This window comes from Carcharhinus amblyrhynchos, chromosome 22 (assembly GCF_965287045.1).
Source record: "Carcharhinus amblyrhynchos chromosome 22, sCarAmb.v2.hapA, whole genome shotgun sequence".
Taxonomy (NCBI): Eukaryota; Metazoa; Chordata; class Chondrichthyes; order Carcharhiniformes; family Carcharhinidae; genus Carcharhinus; species Carcharhinus amblyrhynchos.
In genome coordinates, this window is record NC_137345.1 from 7,815,674 (window position 1) to 7,837,022 (window position 21,349).

Here is a 21,349-nt window from a genome sequence, read left to right on the forward strand (position 1 = left end):
CAATTTTAGCATGGCCAACTCGCCCATCTTTGGACAGAGTCAATGAATGAGAAGCTGGTTTGTGTGGTGGACTGGGCTACGGTCACAACTCTTTACAGTAGTTACAGGAGTAGACTCACCTGGATGTTAACCCTTACGGAGGGTTCTTGGCGAATGCAGGATACCTCTGGAGAGCAGGCAACTGTACTGTGCATCTTCTAAATGTGGCAAGAGATAGGACACTGCTGCAATGTAATGTACATATCAATGCTCCTTAGGAAATCTCAAACAACATAGAGGTTGTAACCTCGTCACTAGGGTGTGAAAAAAGATAATAACTTCAATTTTCTCAGAGTGCACCAGTTCAAACTCTTCTTAGGAGCAATTTGTGGGTAATTTGCAATAATATTTTTCCAGCTCCCTAAGTGACTCATCCTGGAACAAAACCATTAAAAGCAGGAACTGTTCTCGACCATAGAAAGGATGTGGAGTGGACATTAATGTTGGCCAAAGGAAGGAATCAGACTCAATCGAGCGAACTCCCTGATAGTCACCCATGCTTCAGTACAATCAATGTTCACACACCTACAGAGGAATAATAAAATCTCACAGCGCTGAAGGAAACCATTCAGCCTGCCGTGTTTGTGATAGCCCTATGAAAGAGCTATCTGATTTACTCCCAGAGTCCAGGATTCTTCCTGTAATCTGTCCTCAAGTACATATCTAATTACCCTCTGAAAGTTCCCGTGTAATCTATTTCCATCACTCTTTGAGGTCGCACATTTGAGATCTTAATACCCCTCTGCCTAAAAATAAATCTCCTAATGTGTCTTCTGCTGCTGTTGCCAATTCGTAGAAGCCCTACAGTGCAGAAGGAGGCCATTCGGCCCATCGCGTCTGTACCACAATCCCACTTGGCCCTATTCCCGTAACCCCACATATTTACCCTGCTAATCCTCCTGACACTAAGGGGCGTTTTAACACGGCCAATCAACCTGACCCGCACATCTTTGGACTGTGGGAGGAAACCGGAGCACCCAGAGGAAACCCCACACAGAAACGGGGAGAATGTGCAAACTCCACACAGACTGTGACCTGAGGCCGGAATCGAACCTGGCTCCCTGGCACTGTAAGGCAGCAGTGCTAATCACCGGGCCTAACGCTGGCCTGGCTAGTGACACTCATGCGAAAGAATGAAGAATCTGAAACCTTCAGTTTACCAACCCACTTGGCAGAGGGAAAACAGCTTCTCACTTTACACTATTAAAACCCTCATTGTTTTGAACACATCTCTCAGGTTTTCCTTAACAGTCTCTGCTTGAAGGAGAACAGGCCTGTTGCATTCACTTGTCCACTGTTTGATTATGTGTTGACTGTTCTCTGTGCTGTGAGTCAAAGCTGGAGATGGCGACTGTGAAAGTGAAGCTAAAATTAAGCTGGAAGCTTGTCCGACAGGCATTCGAGAGACATGGAACATAAAGCTCCTGTTCAAACATAAAAACTGGTGTCATCACTACGTATCTCTGTGGTAAAAATCTCAGCTTTTCCCACCTCTCCACTTACCAGATGTCTATCATCTCTGATAGTATCCTAGTAGAACTCCTTGCACATTTGAGATCTTAATACCACTGTACCTAAAAAAAAAACTCCTAATGTGTCTTCTGCTGCTCTTGCCAATTCGTAGAAGCCTTAAAGTGCAGAAGGAGGCCATTCAGCCCATCGTATCTACACCATCTCTCCAAAAGAGCATCTTAAACAGACTTCAACCCCATACTCACACACCTCCCCCACATCTCCCCACACTGCCGTGTCCCCATAACCCCATGTATTTACGATGGCTAATCCATATAACCTGCACACCTTTGGATTCCACTTCTATTCACCTCGAGGGATTTGATATTCTTTCTCAAATGTGGTGTCCAAAATTTGATAGGGAGTTTAGGAATAGAGCCTATGACCCCTGGGGTCTACACCACTATTCGATATGGTCCTGGCTGATTGCCCGCCTCAACTACACTTTCTCACCTGTTCCCCGTGGCCGCTTGATTACTGACAAGATTAAAACGTCCATCTGTCTTGAATATACTAAAGCAAGGAACATTCGCAACCCTCAGGGGGGAATAAGAAGTCTCACAACACCAGGTTACAGTCCAACAGGTTTACAGTCCATCCGGGGAGAGAATTCCAAAGGGTCACAACCCTCTAAGTGAATAAATTCCTCCTCAATGATCAACCCCTCATCCTGTTTCTGTGTCCCATGTTCTAGATTCCGTAGCCAAGGGAAAGAATGGGCAGGATTTTCTGGCTGTGCACCCCAAGACTGGAAGTACGTGCTCGAGTTCAGCGGTCCACTGAATTTGCTGTCTCGCCGTTTCGAATCCCCCATGGGTGGGACTGGAAATTTTCAGCCAAGCTTAGGGTCTATCGTGGCAATCCCCTTCACAATCTTGTCTGTCCACACTTTAGGAAGGATGTGAAGGCCTCAAAGTTTTATGGAGGAGGTTTAGAGTCATAGAATCCCTGCAGTGCAGAAGGAGGCCATTCAGCCCATCGAGTCTGCGCTGACAACAATCCCACCCAGGCCCTATTCCGGTAATCCCACATATTTAGCCCATTAATCCCCCTTACCTTTGCATCTTGGGACACTACAGAACAATTTAGCATGGCCAATGCACATAACCTGCATATCTTTGGACTGTGGGAGGAAACCAAAGCACCCGGAGGAAACCCACACAGACAGGGGGAGAATGTGCAAACTCCACACAGTCACCTGAAGCTGGAATTGAACCCTGGTCCCTGTCACTCTGAGGCAGCAGTGCTAACCACTGTGCCACTCCACTGGAATGTCATCAGGGGTGAAAGATTTCAGTTACGTGGAGAGGCTGGATAAACTGCCATTATTCTTCTTGGAGCACTGAAGGCTAAGCGGAAGTTTGGTCTATGTTTACCTTATCAATCCGTTTTAAAATTTTATATCCTTCAATCAGATCCCCTCCCATCCTTCTAAACTCCAGCGAGTACAAGCCCCAAACTGTTTAATCTCTCCTCCTACGCCAACCCTTTCATCCCCGGAATCAATCTGGTGAACCTTCTCTGAATTGCCTCCAATGCCACCACATCCTTCCTCAAATAAGGAGACCGAAACTGGACACAATCTAGAACAAGAGGTCACCGGGATAGGTTGAGAGGCAGTAGATTTATAACAGAGATGAGGAGGAACTACTTCTTGCAGAGGGTGGTGGTGAATTTGTGGAACTCGCTGCCCCAGAGCGCGGTGGAGCTTGAATCGTTGAATTGTTTCAAGAAGGAGATAAATATATTTCTGGTTTTAAAAAGGGATAAAAGGATATGGGGAACAGGTGGGGAGGTGGATTTGAGACCATGGAGAGATCAGCCGTGATCTGATTGAATGGCGGAGTCGGCTCAAAGGGCTGAATTTGCCCATTTCTGCTCTTCATTCCTATGTTCCTATCTCTTCCAAATGATCTTTTCTAATAGGTGCATGATATGCTTTTTTATCACATGGCGCCATGTTTAGAATTCATGGTGACACAGTGACACCTCTCATCCAGCATTGACAGCTCTGTGTATCTCTCAAAGGAAGATAAAGCCTTGCCACCCAGACCCAAAACGGTAAAACAAGCTCATGTTTTGCCTTCCAAAATCAGAGGGACGAACCTCTGGTTGTATCACAGCTTGGTATGGGCTCCTGCTCTGCACAAGACTGCAAGGAACTACAAAAGGTTGTGAACGTAGCCCAATCCATCAGGCAAACCAGCCTCCCATCCATTGACCCTGTCTACACTTCTCGTTGCCTTGCCTTGCAGCAAAAGCATAATTAAGGCCCCCACGTACCCCGGACATTCTCTCTTCCACCTTCTTCCATCGGGAAAAAGATACCAAAGTCTGAGGTCAGGTACCAACCGACTCAAGAGCAGCTTCTTCCCTGCTGCTGTCAGACTTTTGAATGGACCTACCTCGCATTAAGTTGATCTTTCTCTACACCCTAGCAATGACTGGAACATTACATTCTGCACTCTCTCATTTCCTTTTCTCTGAATGGTTCGCTTTGTCTGTATAGCATGCAAGAAACAGCTCTTCTCACTGTATGTTAATACATGTGACAATAATAAATCAAATCAAATCAAATCAAGTTACCTGTTTGGGGGTATCTGAACCTACTGTGAATACCAGATAGTTATCATGTGCCCTGAAAACCTTCTTTAACCAATTAATACGACAGGTCTTGATGCCCTTGGTGACCTGTGAAATGACTTTCAAAGATAACTTGCCGTATGTTCTCGCTAAGACATAAATTGCTTTTAAGCTGTGTGTACTGTGCATGTTGTAATCTATCTGTTGTAATCAGTCAGTTTCCCTCAGCCTCTAGTGACTAAAGAATTTAACCATCCAAAACCACATTTTTCTCAAACAAATTAACAAGCTCTGCTGTTCAACAAACTGCAAACCCTTTTCCATTAAAAAAAAATCAATATTCAAGCTATATTCTGTCGGGTTATTTTTAGCCGTGGAGCTTGCAATTGAACAATATTCCCAGAAACAAATTATGGTTTACTTGTAGGAAGTTGTCATTCGGGATGTGTACAAAATGCAAAATACTGCGGATGCCTGAAATCTGAAATAAAAACAGAAAATGCTGGAAATTTCATCTGGAGGATTGTGAGCGGTTTTGGGCACCGTATCTTTGGAAGGATGTGCTGGCCTTGGAAAGGGTCCAGAGGACGTTCACAATAATGATCCCTCGAATGAAGAGCTTGTCATATAAGGAACACTCTGTGCCTTTACTCGTTGGAGTTTAGAAGGATGGGGGGGATCTTACTGAAGCTTGCAGGGTACTGCCCGGCCCGGATAGAGTGGACACGGAGAGGATGTTTCCACAAGTCAGAAAAACAAGAACCAAAGGGCACAACCTCAGGCTTAAGGGACGATCCTTTAAAGCAGAGATGAGGAGGAATTTCTTCAGCCAGAGGGTGGTGAATCTATGGAACCCTTTGCCACAGAAGGCTGTGGAGGCCAGGTCATCGAGTGTCTTTAAGACAGAGATAGATAGGTTATAGATTAATAAGGGGATCAGCGATTATAGGGAAAAGCAGGAGAATGGGGATGAGAAAAGTATCAGCCATGATTGAATGGCGGAGCAGACTCGATGGGCCGAGTGGCCTAATTCTACTCCTATGTCTCATGGTCTTATGGTCTTTTGGAAATACTCAGTGAGTCTGGCAGCATATGTGGAGAGAGAAACAGAGTTAACCTTTCATATCTGTGGCCTTTCATCCTAACTTGCAAAATTCAATATATTTCTAATTTTTTTTAATGACAAATATCACCATAGAATCGCTACAGTGCAGAAGAGGCCATTCAGCCCATCGAGTCTGCACTGACTCTCTGGCAGAGTAATTTACTCCAGTCCCTTTCCCCGTAACCTCACACATTTCCCACAGCTGAGTCATCTAACCTATATATCTTTGGATATAAGGGACAATTTAGCACAGTCACTCCACCTAATCTGCATGTCTTTGGCCGGGAACCGGGCACCTGGAGGAAACACACACAGACAAGGAGAGAACGTGCAGACACTGCACAGTCAACAAAGACTGGAATTGAATCCTGATCCCTGGCACAGTGAGACAGCAGTACTAACCGCTGTGCCACCTCACCATGTTTTTCAACCCATCAACTGTCCCGCTTTCTTCTCCAACTTGGTTGTAGTTTCAAGCTGTTCTCTGTCCTCCTCACCGTAATGATCCTGGGGTAGGAGATCCATTTACCAGAGGATCACTGAAATCTACAACACTGAAAGAGGCCATTTGGCCCATTGCCCCCATGCTAGCACTTTGGAAGAACCATCATACTTAATCTCACATCCCCACACTTGGTCCATGAGACTGTTGAACGTAAGAATGTAATGAACAGGAGCAAGAGTAGAGCAAACTAGAAAGACTGCCAAAAAGATTTACTAGGATGGTACTGGGACTTGATGCTTTGAGTTATAAGGAGAGGTTGGATACACTGGGACTTTTATTGCTGGAGCGTAGGATGCTTAGGAGTGATCTTATAGAGGTCTATAAAATAATGAGGGACATAGATCAGCAAGACAGTCAACATCTTTTTCCAAATACAGGGGAGTCTAAAACTCGAGGACACAAGTTTAAGGTGAGAGGGGAGAGATACAAAAGGGTCACGGGGCAATTTTTTCACACAGAGGTTAGTGAGTGTCTGGAACGAGCTGCCAGAGGTGGGTACAATTTTGTCTTTTAAAAAGCATTCAGCCAGTTACATAGGTAAGATGGATATAGAGAGATATAGGCCAAACGTGGGCAATTGGAACTAGCTTAATAGTAATAAAAAAAGCGGCATGGACAAGTTGGGCCAAAGGGCGTGGTTCCATGCTGTGAGCCTCTATGACTCTAAATGCAGCCATCAGCCCTGCTCCACCATTCAATAAGATCATGGCAGAACTCAACATTCTCACTCGATCCCCATATCCCCCAATTTCCTCAGTTCCTCATCTTCAAGTAGTTATCCACCTTCCTTTCAAGGATATTTTTGGAATCAGCCTCCACCACCTTTCCTGGGAAAGCATTCCAATCACAACGACGCTACGACTGAACACATTTCTCCTCATCTCCTCTCTGATCTTTTACCAATCATTTTCACACTATGAGCTCCGAGTTATTGACCCACTCAGCAGGGAGTATAGATTTTCTCTATGGTTGTAAAAATCATGGCTTTGATCATGTGTTCGAGCTTGGATTTGGGCTCCTGCTGTGCCTCATAGCTCAATATCACATTTCAAACTATATCTATGATCTGAGCTATTCATCAAATAAATTGTCAACTGATTGAAGCTTCCACGTCCTGCGTACATTATGATGACTGATCAGATACTGATATCCTCCATGGATGTCACACAAGGCTTCTTCCCTTCTTTAACATTAATGATGGGTTTCAGCTGAGACTGTTATTCTGCCCCCCCAAGGGGTTATACACACCACCTGATATACTGAATCTTAAAGGTGCAGAGTGTTAATTGAAAGGACTCTGGTTTCTGCAACCTTAGCCCAGGTGGAACTGGACGCATGCCTTTGTGGTCCTGGACTATGGGGAGGATGGAAGGCCTCGGATTTATTTCTTAATCACCTTTGTTGCCAGATGCATTTAAAGTCAAAATGATTTCCAATGTGTTCATGTTGAATGAGAGCAACACATACACAAACGTGCATACATATAAATGTGTGCATGCACAAATGTACATAAACGCATACACACATGCGCACACAAACACACACACACAGGCACACACACACATACACAAGCATGCATATACACACAAACATGCATACATGCAAACACGTGCACACACAAACATGCATGAACACATATGCGCACGCACACACGCAGACACATGCACACAGGCACACTTAAACACACATGTACACATGCACACAAACACACACGTGCATACACAAACATGCACACATACACAAACACACATGCATATGCACACACACATGCGCATGCACACACACACACGCAGGCACACACACGCATCCATTCAAACATGTGCGCACACAAACGTGCATGAACACATATGCACATGCACACACGCACACATAAACACACACATGCACATAAACACACACATGCATACACAAACATGCACACACACACAAACACGCGCATACGCACACACAAACAAACACAAGCACTCAAGCATGCAGACACACAAACTCACATATATGCACAAGTGCACTCACTTACGCACACACATGAAAACACACACACTGTTAACACACACATAGTATCCACACACACACACACACGCACACACACACAGTGCCTTGGTTTAACTTGCGCTCAGCAGTGCACTGGAGTGTCAGCTTTGTGTTTTACGTAGAAGTGCTGGGGCAGGTCTTTAACCAAGAATGTTTCTAACTCTTAAAGCACGGGTTCTGCCATCTGAGCCATCTGGCTGACAGAGGAGGTTCAGAAAACAGATTCAGTGATAAGAGACAAGGGTGAGATCTGAAAATCACTCCGCAGATCAATCAATATCTAGGGAGGGAATGGATAAGTTAACATTTCTGGTGGGCACACACAAAGGACACGCACTTACACCATTCCTTTGCCTGTTCCCTTCACAGCTGCTGACTGGCTTGCTGAAAACCTCCAGTGCTTTTTGATTCATAATTTCAGAACCTTTTGCTTTCCGTTTACAGTACACCGAGGCTCGATATGCCTGTTCAGGAGGATGCAAAATGATTCATTGGCACTTTTGTGAAGAGTAACAGGGAGTTCTCGCAATGCCATGACCCACTTCTACCAACATCACCAAAAACTGAATAACTTGGCACTCATTCGTGGCCACTCGCTGTGCGTAAATTTGAGTTGACCCACGCAACCACAGCGACTACGCTTCCAAGGTGATGCATTGGTTGTCAAGTGGAAGTGAAAGGCACTCTATATAAATACAATCTTTTCTGTGCTCACCACACAGGTTGTGTGTCTTAGCTCAGGTATCTGTCATCTACTGAGCCCAGGCTGCTTCTTGTCATTTCTCCCACTGATTTATTTGAAAACTTTGCAAAGAAGGTTGATTTTACTGAGAATAGTTCATCTATATCGAGTCACTTTTTGCCAAGATCAGTTTTACTGTGATTAATAACAGCATGAAGCAAACTCTGCACAGCTACACAGTAATATATTACGTACAAACTGCAAATGGAGAAGCTAAAAATAAACAGAGATGTGAGCCTGCATGCAGGGCTCAGTGTATCAGTGTAGTCATAAACCATAAAAACTGAAGCATAAGTGTCATCATTAACCATCCTGGACAGGACTACTTGCGTACTACTGCAGCACGATGGCACAGTGGTTAGCACTGCTGCCCCAGAGCCATGATGTGGAGTTGCTGGTGTTGGACCGGAGTGGCCACAGTGAGGAGTCTCACAACACCAGGTTAAAATCCAACAGGTTTATTTGGTGGCACAAGCTTTAGGAGTGTTCCCTCCTTCAGGGGGGTAACGATTTGCAACTCCTCACTCACCTGCAGAAGGAGGAACACCCAAAAGCTTCTGCTATCAAATAAACCTGTCGTACTTTAACCCTGGCGCTGTGAGACTTCTTACTGTGCCTCAGAGCGGCAGGGACCTGGGTTCGATTGTCGGCTTGGGTCACTGTCTGTGTGGAGTGTGTACATTCTCCCCGTGTCTGGGTGGGTTTCCTCCAGGTGCTCCAGTTTCTTCCCACAGTCCAAAGATCCCAGGTTGGATGGATTGGCCATGCTAAATTGCCCCTTACTGTCAGGGGGGGATAGCAGGATAAATGCATGGGTTTATGGAGATAAAGCCTGGGTGGGATTGTGGTCAGTGCAGGCCGAATGGCCTCCTTCTGCGCTGTAGGATTCTATGTCCCATGAAGGGTGGATTGACCATTCTAAATTGCCCCTTGGTGACCCAAGATGTGTAGGTTAGAGGAGGTTATTGGGGTAAATATGCAGGGTTACAGGGGTGGGACGTGAGTAAGATGCTCTTTTGGAGAGTTGGTGCATATGCGATGGGCCGAATGGCCTTCTTCTGCACTGTAGTGATTCTATGAGGAACGATTGAGGACTCTGGATCTGTACTCATTGGCGTTTAGAAGGATGAGGGGGGAATCTTATTGAAACTTACTGGGTACTGCAAGACCTGGATAGAGTGGACGTGGAGAGGATGTTTCCATTAGTAGGAAAAACTAGAACCAGAGGGCACAACCTCAGGCTAAAGGGATGATCCTTTAAAACACAGATGAGGAGGAATTTCTTCAGCCAGAGAGTGGCGAATCTGTAGAATTCTTTGCTGCAGAAGGTTGTGGAGGCCACGTCATTGAGTGTCTTTAAGACAGAGATTAACAGGTTCTTGATTGATAAGGGGATCAGAGGTTATGGGAAAAAGGCAGGAGAATGGGGATGAGAAAAATATCAGCCATGATTGAATGGCAGACAGACTCAATGGGACTAATTCTGCTCCTATATCTTGTGATCTTATGGTCTTACTTCCAAAAGCCATTCAATTGAAACGGTGTTACTATTGCAGAAAGCATCAACAAATAGTAAAAATACAGAAACTTGATTTTTGCAGGCTCCCCATTCTTTCAGAATCCTCTTAATGGGCTCACCAGGGAAAAGTCCACATTGAAAACCTGTGTTCTGCGAAATAATGAGTGGAGACACGACTGGGGGGAGGCTTGAGAGGGTGGGGAGATGGCTGGATTGTGGGGTACAGAGTTGAGGGGGGAGGAGACAAAAGAACAGTGCCACTATTTTTTTCTCACCAAATGAAATCCCTGGCCCCGTTCCAGGTTCCGCAGATATCGGCCAGGGAATTACTTTGCACAGCACTCAGTGAGTAAGTGTCACAAAGAGAAATGCGGCGAATTAAAAGCGGGACACCGGGGTTAGATGAGATAAACTAGAAACCAACAAAGAAACTGGGCGAGGAAATTGCTGCAGTTCTGGTTAATGTTCCTGGCATCTCTGTGGAAAGTGAGAGGGAGGTTAGAAGCAAAAAAAATTATCCAAACCTTCAGCAAGAGACATTTATGTGCATGAAATGCAAATCAGTCAGTTGAATAATAATAGAAATTGTTCAAGAGCCTTTTAGAGGGTCAACAATACTGTTTAATTACCTTCTAAAGGGCATCAATGGAAAGTGTTACTCCTTTTAACTATTCCCTAGTCTATCTCGTCTAACCTTGCTGCTCTGCTTTCAATTGTTTGAATTACAGACCCGGTCCTCAGCAAAATTTTGCTGAATTTTTAATCTGGCCACAGATTTTTTTTTTCTCGCACCAACTAATCTAATTCCTTGTTCTGTCTCTCCCCCATCTCCAGCTCCTTCCATCCCCACCAATTACTCTTCTACCCATCTTATCAACTAGTCAATCACATAGAGTTCCCTTTGCATCGAATCCCTACGGTGCAGAACGAGGCCATTCGGCCCATTGAGTCTGCACTGACCATAAACCCATCCAGGCCCTACTCCCATATCCCTACATATTTACCTTCTAATCCCTCTAATCTACGCATCTCACGACACGAAGGGACAATTTTTAGCATGGCCAATCAATCTAACCCGCATATCTTTGGACTGTGGGAGGAAACTGGAGCACCCAGAGGAAACCCATGCAGACATGGGCAGAATGTGCATATTCCACAGACAGTGACCCAAGCCTGGAATCGAACCTGGGTCCCTGGTGCCGTGAAGCAGCAGTGCTATCCACTGTGCTACCATGCCACCCCATTGGCAAAATCTGATACCAGGCGAGGAATTCAGTGTGTGCCGGAATCGAACCCAGGTCCCTGGCTTTTTTAATCATTAAAAAATGGCTCACGTTTCCATTATTTAATCCCGCAAGATTCAAAACCATTTAATAACTTGACTTAATAATTTCACGCTAGAATTGTGAGAATCACCTGAAGAAGATGATACAGGTTATGGAGCAAAGGAAGGCACAGGGACGATGCCAGAGTGACGAAGGGGCCATGCGAATAGAATCATAGCATCCTGACAATGCAGAAGAAGGCCCTTCGGCCCATCGAGGCCGCACCTACAAAAATCCCACCCGGTCCCCTATCCCCGTAACCCCACTAAACTCCTTAACGCTAAGGGGCAATTTAGCATGGCCAATCGACCTAACCCGTACATCTTCAGACTACGAGCGGAAACCGGAGCACCTGGAGGAAACCCACGGAGACATGGGGGGAATATGCAAACTCCACACAGACCGTCACCTGAAGCCGGAATTGAACCCAAGTCCCTAGTGCCATGACTCAGCAATGTTAACCACTAGGATGTCCACCTGAAGGTGTTTCATTGAGAAAGGTTGAAGCAAGAGAGGGCTTCCTCATTCAAAGAGCCACAAAGATGACAGAAGCAGTACAGATCAGCTAGCTGTGGTTACTTACAGAAACAGACCAAGACCCTGCCTTTGCACCCCACGGGATCACTTCAAAACTCCCTCCTTGCCAATGGCCACCCGATCTTCACTAGCCAACAGAAGTGCCCTCCTCCTGATCAGTACAGGAGGCAAGTGGACAAGGAAAAGAACCCCAAGGATTAGAAACACCCCCCGCAACACCCCTGTCATTAAACTCCCACCAGCCTGAGAACTACACTGTATGGATATAGGGAATGGCTTAAGGGCAAATAGCCTTTTCGTATTCCAGATTTTCTTAGTCTCCGATATATAAATAGCCATAAATAGTCATAAATAGCCATAACACAGTATGGTGGCACAGTGGTTAGCACTACTGCCGCACAGTTCCAGGAACATGGGTTCGATTCCCGGCTTGGATCACTGTCTGTGTGGAGTTTGCATGTTCTCCCTGTGTCTGCGTGCGTTTCCTTCCACAGTCCAAAGACGGGTGCGTTAGGTGCATTGGCCACGCTAAATTGCCCCTCAGTGTCACGTGATGCATTGGTTGGAGGGATTGGTGAGGTAAATGTGTGGGATTGCAGGGCTAGGGTCTAGGAGGGATGGTTGTCAGTGCAATGGGCCGAATGGCCTCCTTCTGCACTGTAGGCATTCTACGATTCTATTAAATAATATCCTGTGCTTCTTTATTACAGAGACAAGGTAATAGGAGCAAGTTACAATTCCTGCATGTTCCTCCCTGGATTCTAGAAGAGCTGAATCCAGGATTGATTTCCATTTCTGTCGCATCTGTCTCCAGCTCTTGCACCCTTTTGGACTTCACTCGATCTGCATTTTACATCTGTCGCAGGTAAGGTTAGCAATAAGCTTTTAGGAATTAAAGCTGTGAAATCCTTAATCTGAAACCTGAATCAGAAACCGGGGGCCCAACATTGAAAATTTGGACTGAGATTTCCTCCCTCCCCATTTGCCACGGGGCAGCATGGTGGCACAGTGGTTAGCACTGCTGCCTCACAGCACCAAGGACCCAGGTTCGATTTTGGCCTTCTGTGAAGTTTGCACATTCTCCTCAGATCTGCGTGGGTTTCCTCCGATGCTCTAATTTCCTCCCACATTCCTTAGATGTGTAGATTAGGGGGATTAGCAGGGTAAATTGGGGAGGTGGTGATGTTATGTTAATGTCACTGGTCTCATAATCCATCCAGGATAGGGCTCTGGGGACCTAGGTTCAAATCCCATCACACCAATGATGAGGTTCAAACGCAGAACAATTCTGGAATTAAAAGTCTAATGGCTATGAAACCAGTGTCGATTGTCGTAAAAAAAAATCTGGTTCAGTAATGTCCTGTAGGGAAGGATATCTGCTATCCTGACCTGTTCTGGCCAACATGTAACTCCAGATCCACCAGTAATGGGATTGACTCTCATCTGCCCTCTGAAATGGTTGAACAAACCACTCAGTTCAAGGGAAATTAGGGATGGGTGATAAATGTAAGCCTTGCCAGTGATGCCCACAACCCATGAGTGAATAAAAAGAAGTACATGGGATTATGGGGTTGGGTAAGATGCTCTGTTGGAGAGTTGGTGCAGACTTGATGGGCCAAATGGCCTACATCTGCACTGTAAGGATTCTATCTGACTATCCACTCTGTCCATGCCTCTCATAATCTTGTAGACTTCTATTAGGTCGCCCCTCAACCTCCGTTATTCCAGTGAGAACAAACCAAGTTTCTCCAACCTCTCCTCATAGCAACATCCTGGTAAATATTTTCTGTACTCTCCCAAATGCTCCATATCCTTCTGGTAGTGTGGCGACCAGAATTGAACACTACATTCCAAGTATGACCTCACTAAGGTTCTGTAAAGCTGCAACATGACTTGCCAATTTTTAACTTCAATGCCCCAGCTGATGAAGGCAAGCATGCCGTATTCCTTCTTGACTACCTTCTCCACCTGCATTGCCACTTTCAGTGACCTGTACACCCAGATCCCTCTGCCTATCAATACTCTTAAGGGATCTGCCATTTACTGGGTCACTACTCACAGTGCTACAAGACCTTCATAACTTTTGAGCTGAACGGGTGCGACACTGGTCAAAAACCCCATTTGGGGGCAAACTTTTAAGTTACTAACCCTTGTTAGACACTTTGAAGGAGACCAGTCATGTAACTGTGCATCCAACAGTGGGCATGCATAGGCAACAGATGATGGGATTAAATTAATACTTCATGGAATTGCAGCGGATACTATTATAACTGCCCAAGTGGCCACTTAAAACATAAATAGCCATAACAGGCAACAGGGTGGCACAGTGGTTAGCACTGCTGCCTCACAGCGCCAGGGACCCAGGTTCAATTCCAGCATTGGGTGACTGTTTATGAGGAGTTTGCACGTTTTTCCCATATCTGTGTGGAATTCCTCCAAGCGCTCCAGTTTCTTCCCACAATCCAGAGATAGAAACTTAGAAACAAAGAAGATAGTTACAGGAGAAGGCCATTCAGCCCTGTGAGCCTGTTCCCCATTCATCACAATCATGGCTGACCATCCAACTCAATTGCCTAATCCTGCTTTCTCCCCATAAATCTTTGATCCCATGTGCGGGTTAGGAGTATTGGCTGTGATAAATTGCCCCTTAGTGTCCAACGGTGTGTAGGATAGGTGGATTAGCCAGAATAAATGTGCGGGGTTGCGGGGATAGGGTGGGGTAGTGTGCCTGGATAAGATGTCCTTTTGGATAGTCGGTGCAGACTCGACGGACTGAATGGCCCCCTCCTGCATGGTGGGGATTCTGTGGTTCTATGGAACACTGATTTGCAAACAAAGCTAAGTCAAAGTGGCTATACTGAAGGATTCAAAATCCTACATCACTCTTGAGCCATGACTCCAAGGTTCACTTCATAAGAAGGTGAGAAACAGAAGCAAGGGTAAACTACATGGTCCCTCAAGCCTGCTCTGCTACTTAAGAAGAGCATGGCTATTGGTCCACACTTGACTTTCCTCCCTGTTCTTCATAACGTTTGACTTCCTGAGATTTGAGTATAGATTCTGCCCCTCTCAATGGAGCTCAGTGGGAGTGCTGCACTGTCAGAAGCGCTACCCCTCAGATAAAACATTAAACCAAGGCGCCACCTGCCCTCTCAGGTGGATGTCAAAGATCCCATAGTTCAACAAAGAGCCCTCCCGAATTTGGACAATGTTCCAGCTCAACGAATATCACCCAAGTAGATCATTGCTACTTGTGGGATCGCACTGTGTTAATTTGCCTGCCGCATTTCCTGTGCTACAATCGTGCCTGCTTCATTGGCTATAAAGCACATGCAGGCATCCCAAGGTGAAAGGCGTAATATTAATGAGAGTCTCTCATTCCTTCACGAGGTGCTGTGTTTGAACAAGTAGCTGATGGAGGTCGATGCAAGAAGTAATAGTTTCTTTTTCTGCAAGAATACAAACTCTTCCACAGGGACAACATGAAATCTTTTAAATCACTGCAACAAGGAAACAAACAGTGGCTTGTCAAATGAAACTGTGTACAAGATTCCATCTATTTCTCAACTGCAAAGGTTATCCTACTCCCAGCTCCCGAGGTCAAACGCATCAAAAAAATACACTGGACTCAAAGAGAGAAAATATTTGCATATAAGCAATCAGGGAGCCTGAATTCCTCAGGAAGAAACTGTCCCTTACCGCAAATCCCAGAGTAGCTGCGGTAATGAAAGTATCATGGAATAACCAGCCTGTAATGAGCTGTTCTTTACAGGAAGGCTGTAAATCCAAGTGGCCAGGCACAGTCGGGACTGAACTGCTATTCTCAATGTATGGTGGCAATTAAAGAGACTGTTCTCAATTCAAATATCCTAGCTGCACTGGGAAATGAGATATAATTGTCCATATTAACCATCGCCAGCCTTGTTTATTTTTCTTCGTATCCTCAGCACATCAGTGCGAAGGAGAAGACTGAAGCATTTGCAGCACTTCTCAGCCAGAAGTGCCAGAGGATTCATCTTGGAATCCTCCCTGGATCCCCAGCGTTGCAGACGCCAGCCCTCCGTCAATTTGAATTATTCCATGTGATTTTTAAAATTCATTTAGTGTAAGAACTAGGAGCAGGAATAGGCCATCCTGGAGCCTGCTCTGCCATTCAATAAGACCATGGCTGATCTTTTTGTGAACTCAGCTGCACTTAGCCGCCCTCTCACCTTAACCCTCAATTCCTTTGCTGTTCAAAAATGTATCTATCCTTGCCTTAAAAACATTCAATGAGGTAGCCTCAACTGCTTCACTGGGCAGGGAATTCCACAGGTTCACAATCCTTTGGGTGAAGAAGTTCCTCCTCAACTCAGTCCTAAATCTCCTCTCCCTTATTTTGAGGTCATGCCCCTTAGTTCAGGTTTCACCCGCCAGTGGAAACAACCTTCCTGCTTCTATCTTATCCGTTCCCTTCATGATCTTATATGTTTCTATAAAATTCCCCCTCATTCTTCTGAATTCCAATGGGTATAGTTCCAGTCTACTCAATCTCTCCTCATAAGCCAACCCTCTCAATTCCAGAATCAACCTAGTGAATCTCCTCTGCACCCCCTCCAATGTCAGTATAATCCTTTCTCAAGTAAGGAGACCAAAACTGTACACGTCACTCCAGGTATGGCCTCACCAGCACCTTACACAGCTGGACCATAACCTCTTTAGTTTTAAACCCCATCCCATGAAGAACAAAATCCCATTTGCCTTCTTAATTTGCACCTGCAAACCAACTTTTTGTGATTCATGCACAAGGTCAGCCAGGTCCCTCTGTAAAACAGCATGGTGCAATTTTTTACCATTTAAATAATAGCCCACTTTGCTATTATTCCTACCAAAATGGATGACCTCAGAGTTACCAACATTGTGCTCTATCTGCTAGACCCTTGCCCACTCACTTAAACCATCTATATCCCTTTGTAGACCTTCAGTATCCTCTGCACACCTTGCTCTACCAGTCACCTTCATGTCATCTGTGAACTTGGACACACTACACGCGGCCTCTGACTCCAAATCATCTATATAAGTTGTAAATGGGATGTGGGCTTCAGTGGCTAGGCGAGAATTTATTGCCTATCTTTATTGTCCTTGAGAAGATGATAATGATGCCTGCAAACATCACTATCTGGAGGTTCCCCTCAAAGTCACTCACTATCCTGTCTTGGAACTATATCACTGTTCCTTATTGTGGGGTAAAAATTCTAGAATTCCCTCCCTAACATAACTATGGATGTACCTACACCTGAAGATCTGCAGTGGTTGAAGAAAGTGGTTGACCACCACCTTTTGAAGGGTAACTAGAGAAGGGCAATAAATGTTGGTTTAGCTAGTGATGCCCCCATCCCTAAATGAATAACAAAAGATACACCCTCAGTGCTGTTAGGGAGGAAGTTCCAGTGTTTTGACTAATTGACAGTGAAAGAACAGAAATATATTTCCAAGTCAGGATGGTGGGGTAATTGGAGAGGAATTTGCAAGTGTTGGGTGATGTTCCCATGTCCTTGTCCTTCATGGTGATAGAGGTTGACAGTTTGCCAGTGCTGCCAAATGATTCTTGGCGAGTCTCTTGCACGTGGTACTCACGACTGCCGCTGTGCATCGGTGGTGGAGGGAGTGAATGTTGAATGTGGTTGCTGGAGTGCCAATCATGTTGGTCATTTGTCCTGGATGGTGTCAAATTCCTTGAGTGTTGTTAGAGCTGCACTTGCCCAGGCAAGCAAAGAGAATCCCATTCCTGCCTTGTGCCTTGTTGATAGTGACAGATTTTGGGGAGACAGGGGGTGAGTTACAGAATTTCCAGCCTCTGATCTGTTCTTTAGACACTGAGGGCCAATTTAACATGACCAATCCACCTAACTTGCACATCTTTGGACTGTGGGAAGAAACTGGAGCACCTGGAGAAAACCCACGCAGATACGGGGAGAATGTGCAGACTCCACACAGACAGGGAACCAAGCTGAGAATCAAACCCGGGTGCCTGGCGCTGTGAGGAAGCAGTGCTAACCACTGCACCACCATACTTCCCAAGGAAGAGGATGTTCTGCCCATTAAGCCTGCACTGACAGCAGCCCTTCCCAGGCCCTATCCCCATAACCCCATGCATTTATCCCAGCTAGTCCCCCTCACACTAAGGGGCAATTTACCATGGCCAATCCGCCTCACTCACACATCTTTGGAGCATGGGAGGAAACCAGAGAACCCTGGAGGAAACACACACAGACACGGGGAGAATGTGCAGAATCCACATAGACAGTGACCCAAGCCGGGAATTGAACCCAGGTCTCTGGCGCTGTGAGGCAGCAGTGCTAACCACTGTGTGTGCTGCTTAAATATTGTAAAGCACAGAATTTTATTGTCTGCATTGAATGGACTGCAAGCATCAAATTATTTGGTACTAGGTTAGCAACCAGAACCTCTTCCATCACTGCTGGCACCCAACATTCCACCCTCCTGCTCGGCTCGGTGGCACAGTGGTTAGCACTGCTGCCTCACTGCACCAGGGACATGGGTTCAAATCCCGGTTTGGGTCACCATCTGTGTGGAGTCTGCCATTCTCCCCGTGTCTGTGTGGGTTTCCTCTGGGTGCTCCGATTTCGTCCCACAGACTGAATGACGTGCTGGTTAGGTGCATTGGCCGTGCTAAATTCTCCCTCAGTGTACCCAAACAGGTGCCAGAAGTTGGCAATGGGAGAGTTTTCCCAGTAACTTCATTGTGGTGTTAATGTACGCCTACTGTTGACACTAATAAACTTCTAAACCTCAGTGTATCCAGCGCTAAGTGTTGAATCCTCATATGATTGTAACAGGCAAGCTTCATTGAGTGTAGGTGCGGGCATGTATGAGAAACAGTAATGTTGCACTGGGACCTTTGTGTTTATCCCCAGGATGTTGAAATAAATCAATGATGTACTTCATGAGTGATGCTGTCACAGTGAGAATGATGGGCAAGTCTCACCCTCAAGTGTACAATGAGATTTACCAACAACATATCACTCTCAGAAGATGCCCTTTTAAGATTAGTCGACATCTAAACATTTTTTGACATCAAAGAAAGACTTGCATAGCTATAGCACATTTCATGACCTTAGGACATCCCAAAACACTTTACAGCCAATTAAGTACTTTTGAAGTGTAGTCACTGTTGTAAATTAAGAAATGCAGCAACTAAATTGAAACCAGCAAGATGATAATGACCAGATAATCTATTTTTTTTTAATGATATTAGTTTAAAGGATAGACGTAGGACACTAGAGAGAAGTCCCTGTTCTTCTTTGAATAAGAATCATAGAATGATACAGCACAGGACACCATTTGGGCCCTTATGTCTGTGCTTGCTCTTTGGTGCAACTACCCAATTAACCCCATGGCCTGGTCAATCTTTTCTCCATATCGAAGTATTTATCCAAATTTCTCTAGAATCTCATCACTGACTCTGCTTCCATCAACCATTCAGGCTCCATTATTGCAAAAGCTTCCTAAATGTGTTGCTCCTTGCTTTATGAAAGTCCTGAGCTGTTGTTGGGCTTTTGGTCAGCCAGTCCCGATGGTTCATTGTGATGTTCAAAAGGTTGGGTCGCGAAGGCATTAGCCCAAAGGACGGAACACATCATGAATGGAGAAAGAATGGTTTCCCATATCTACCAGGCAGGGCAGGGAAACTAGAACTCAGTTTCAATGGAAGCAGAGGAAGAAAGACCATGCAGTTTAGGAAAAGGGGAAGTGCAACATGACCTGGGTGTCATTGTGGAACAGTCACTGAAGGTTGGCGTGCAGGTACAGCAGGCAGGGAGGAAAGCTAATGGTTTGCTGGCCTTCACAGCAAGAGGATCTGACAATAGGAGTAAGGATGTCATGCCGCAGTTACAAAGGGCCTTGGTGAGATCACACCTTGAGTATTGTGTGCCGTTTTGGTCTCCTAGTCTTACTATTGAGGGAATCCAGCAAAGGTTCACCAGATTGATTCCTGGGATGGCTGGACTGACTTATGAAGAGAAATTGGATTGGCTGGGCTTGTACTCACTGCAACTTAGAAGAATGAGAGGGGATCAAATAGAAACATATAAAATCCTGATGGGATTAGTCAGGCTAGATGTAGGAAGAGTGTTCCTAATGTTAGGAAAGTGCAGAACTAGGGGTCACAGTCTAAGAATAAGGGGTAAGCCATTTAGGGCTGAGATGAGAAAGAACTTCTTCACTGAGAGATGTGAAGGGGGATGCACAGTGATACAGTGGTTAGCACTGCTGCCTCACAATGCCAGGGACTCAATTCCTGGTTTGGGTCACTGTCTGTGTGGAGTTTGCACATTCTCCCTGTGTCTGCGTGGGTTTCCTCCAGGTTCTTCAGCTTCCTCCCACAGTCCAAAAAACGTGCTGGTTAGCTACATTGGCCATGCTAAAGTCTCTCTCAGTGTACCTAAATGAGTGCCGGAATGTGGTGACTAGGGGATTTTCATAGTAACTTCATTGCAGTGTTAATGTAAGCCTACTTGTGACACTAATAAATAAACTTTAAAAAAGATGTGAACCTGTGGAATTCTCTGCCACAGAAAGCTGTTGGGGCCAATTCATTAGATATGTTCAAGAGGGAACCAGAAATGGCCCTTGTGGCTAAAGGGATCAAGGTGTATGGAGAGAAAGCGGGAATGGGATACTGAAAGAGCATGATGACCAATAACTATATTGAATGGTGGTGCAGACTCGAAGGGCCGAATGGCCTATTTTCTATGTTTCAATGGACCTGGACTATTAATGGAATATGGACTCATCTGATGAAGGAGCAGCGCTCCGAAAGCTCATGATTCCAAATAAACCAGTTGGACTTTAACCTGGTGTTGTGAGACTTCTTACCATGCCCATCCCAGTCCAACGCCGGCATCTCCACATCAGGGAATATTACTGGCGAGGAGGATTTTCAGGACGTCCCCGGCTTTGGCGACACAACCAGGACGGAAAACCCATCTCCACGATGGATATCCATGATTTCACAGAAAGGGTGGTGGAAATTTGAAACCCTCCTCTCCAAAAATGCTGCTCTGGCTGAGAGTCGGTTGAAAATTGACGGGTTTTTGATAGTCACGGGGGTCAAAGGTTACTGGTCAAAGGCCCATCAGTGAAGTTCAGATTCAGATCAGCCATATGCGGCAAGGTGAAGGGGCTGACTGGCCTCCATCTGTTTCAGTGTGTCAATGGGATTCTCCACTGCCCTTGGTGTTGGAGGTACAAACATCAAACTTCCCAGCATTATTTTCCAATCAGCAAAAAAATCAAATGCTTACCAGACTGCTATTACCTTTCCTCCAGGTGTTCCAGCTCCCAAAGCGGAGTGTAGCGTGGGCGTGCCAAGCCTTTCAATTTGCTGAATGGAAAATATCCTCCCATATGAGGATGCATGAGAAAGGTTGAGTGGCCCTCGGGTTAA

The 21,349-nt window shown here is 45.5% G+C and overlaps 1 protein-coding gene across 2 annotated transcripts in view; it reads left to right on the plus strand.

Moving 5' to 3' along the window:
- The window catches only part of LOC145356962 (leucine-rich repeat neuronal protein 1-like), a 214,221-nt gene that overhangs the window by 185,838 nt on the left and 7,034 nt on the right, over nucleotides 1–21,349 (plus strand). For both annotated transcript variants that reach the window (XM_080209979.1, XM_080209981.1), the window contains exon 3: nucleotides 12,609–12,763. The gene's annotated coding sequence lies outside the window, so the exon portion shown is untranslated. The remainder of the gene's footprint in view (nucleotides 1–12,608; nucleotides 12,764–21,349) is intronic.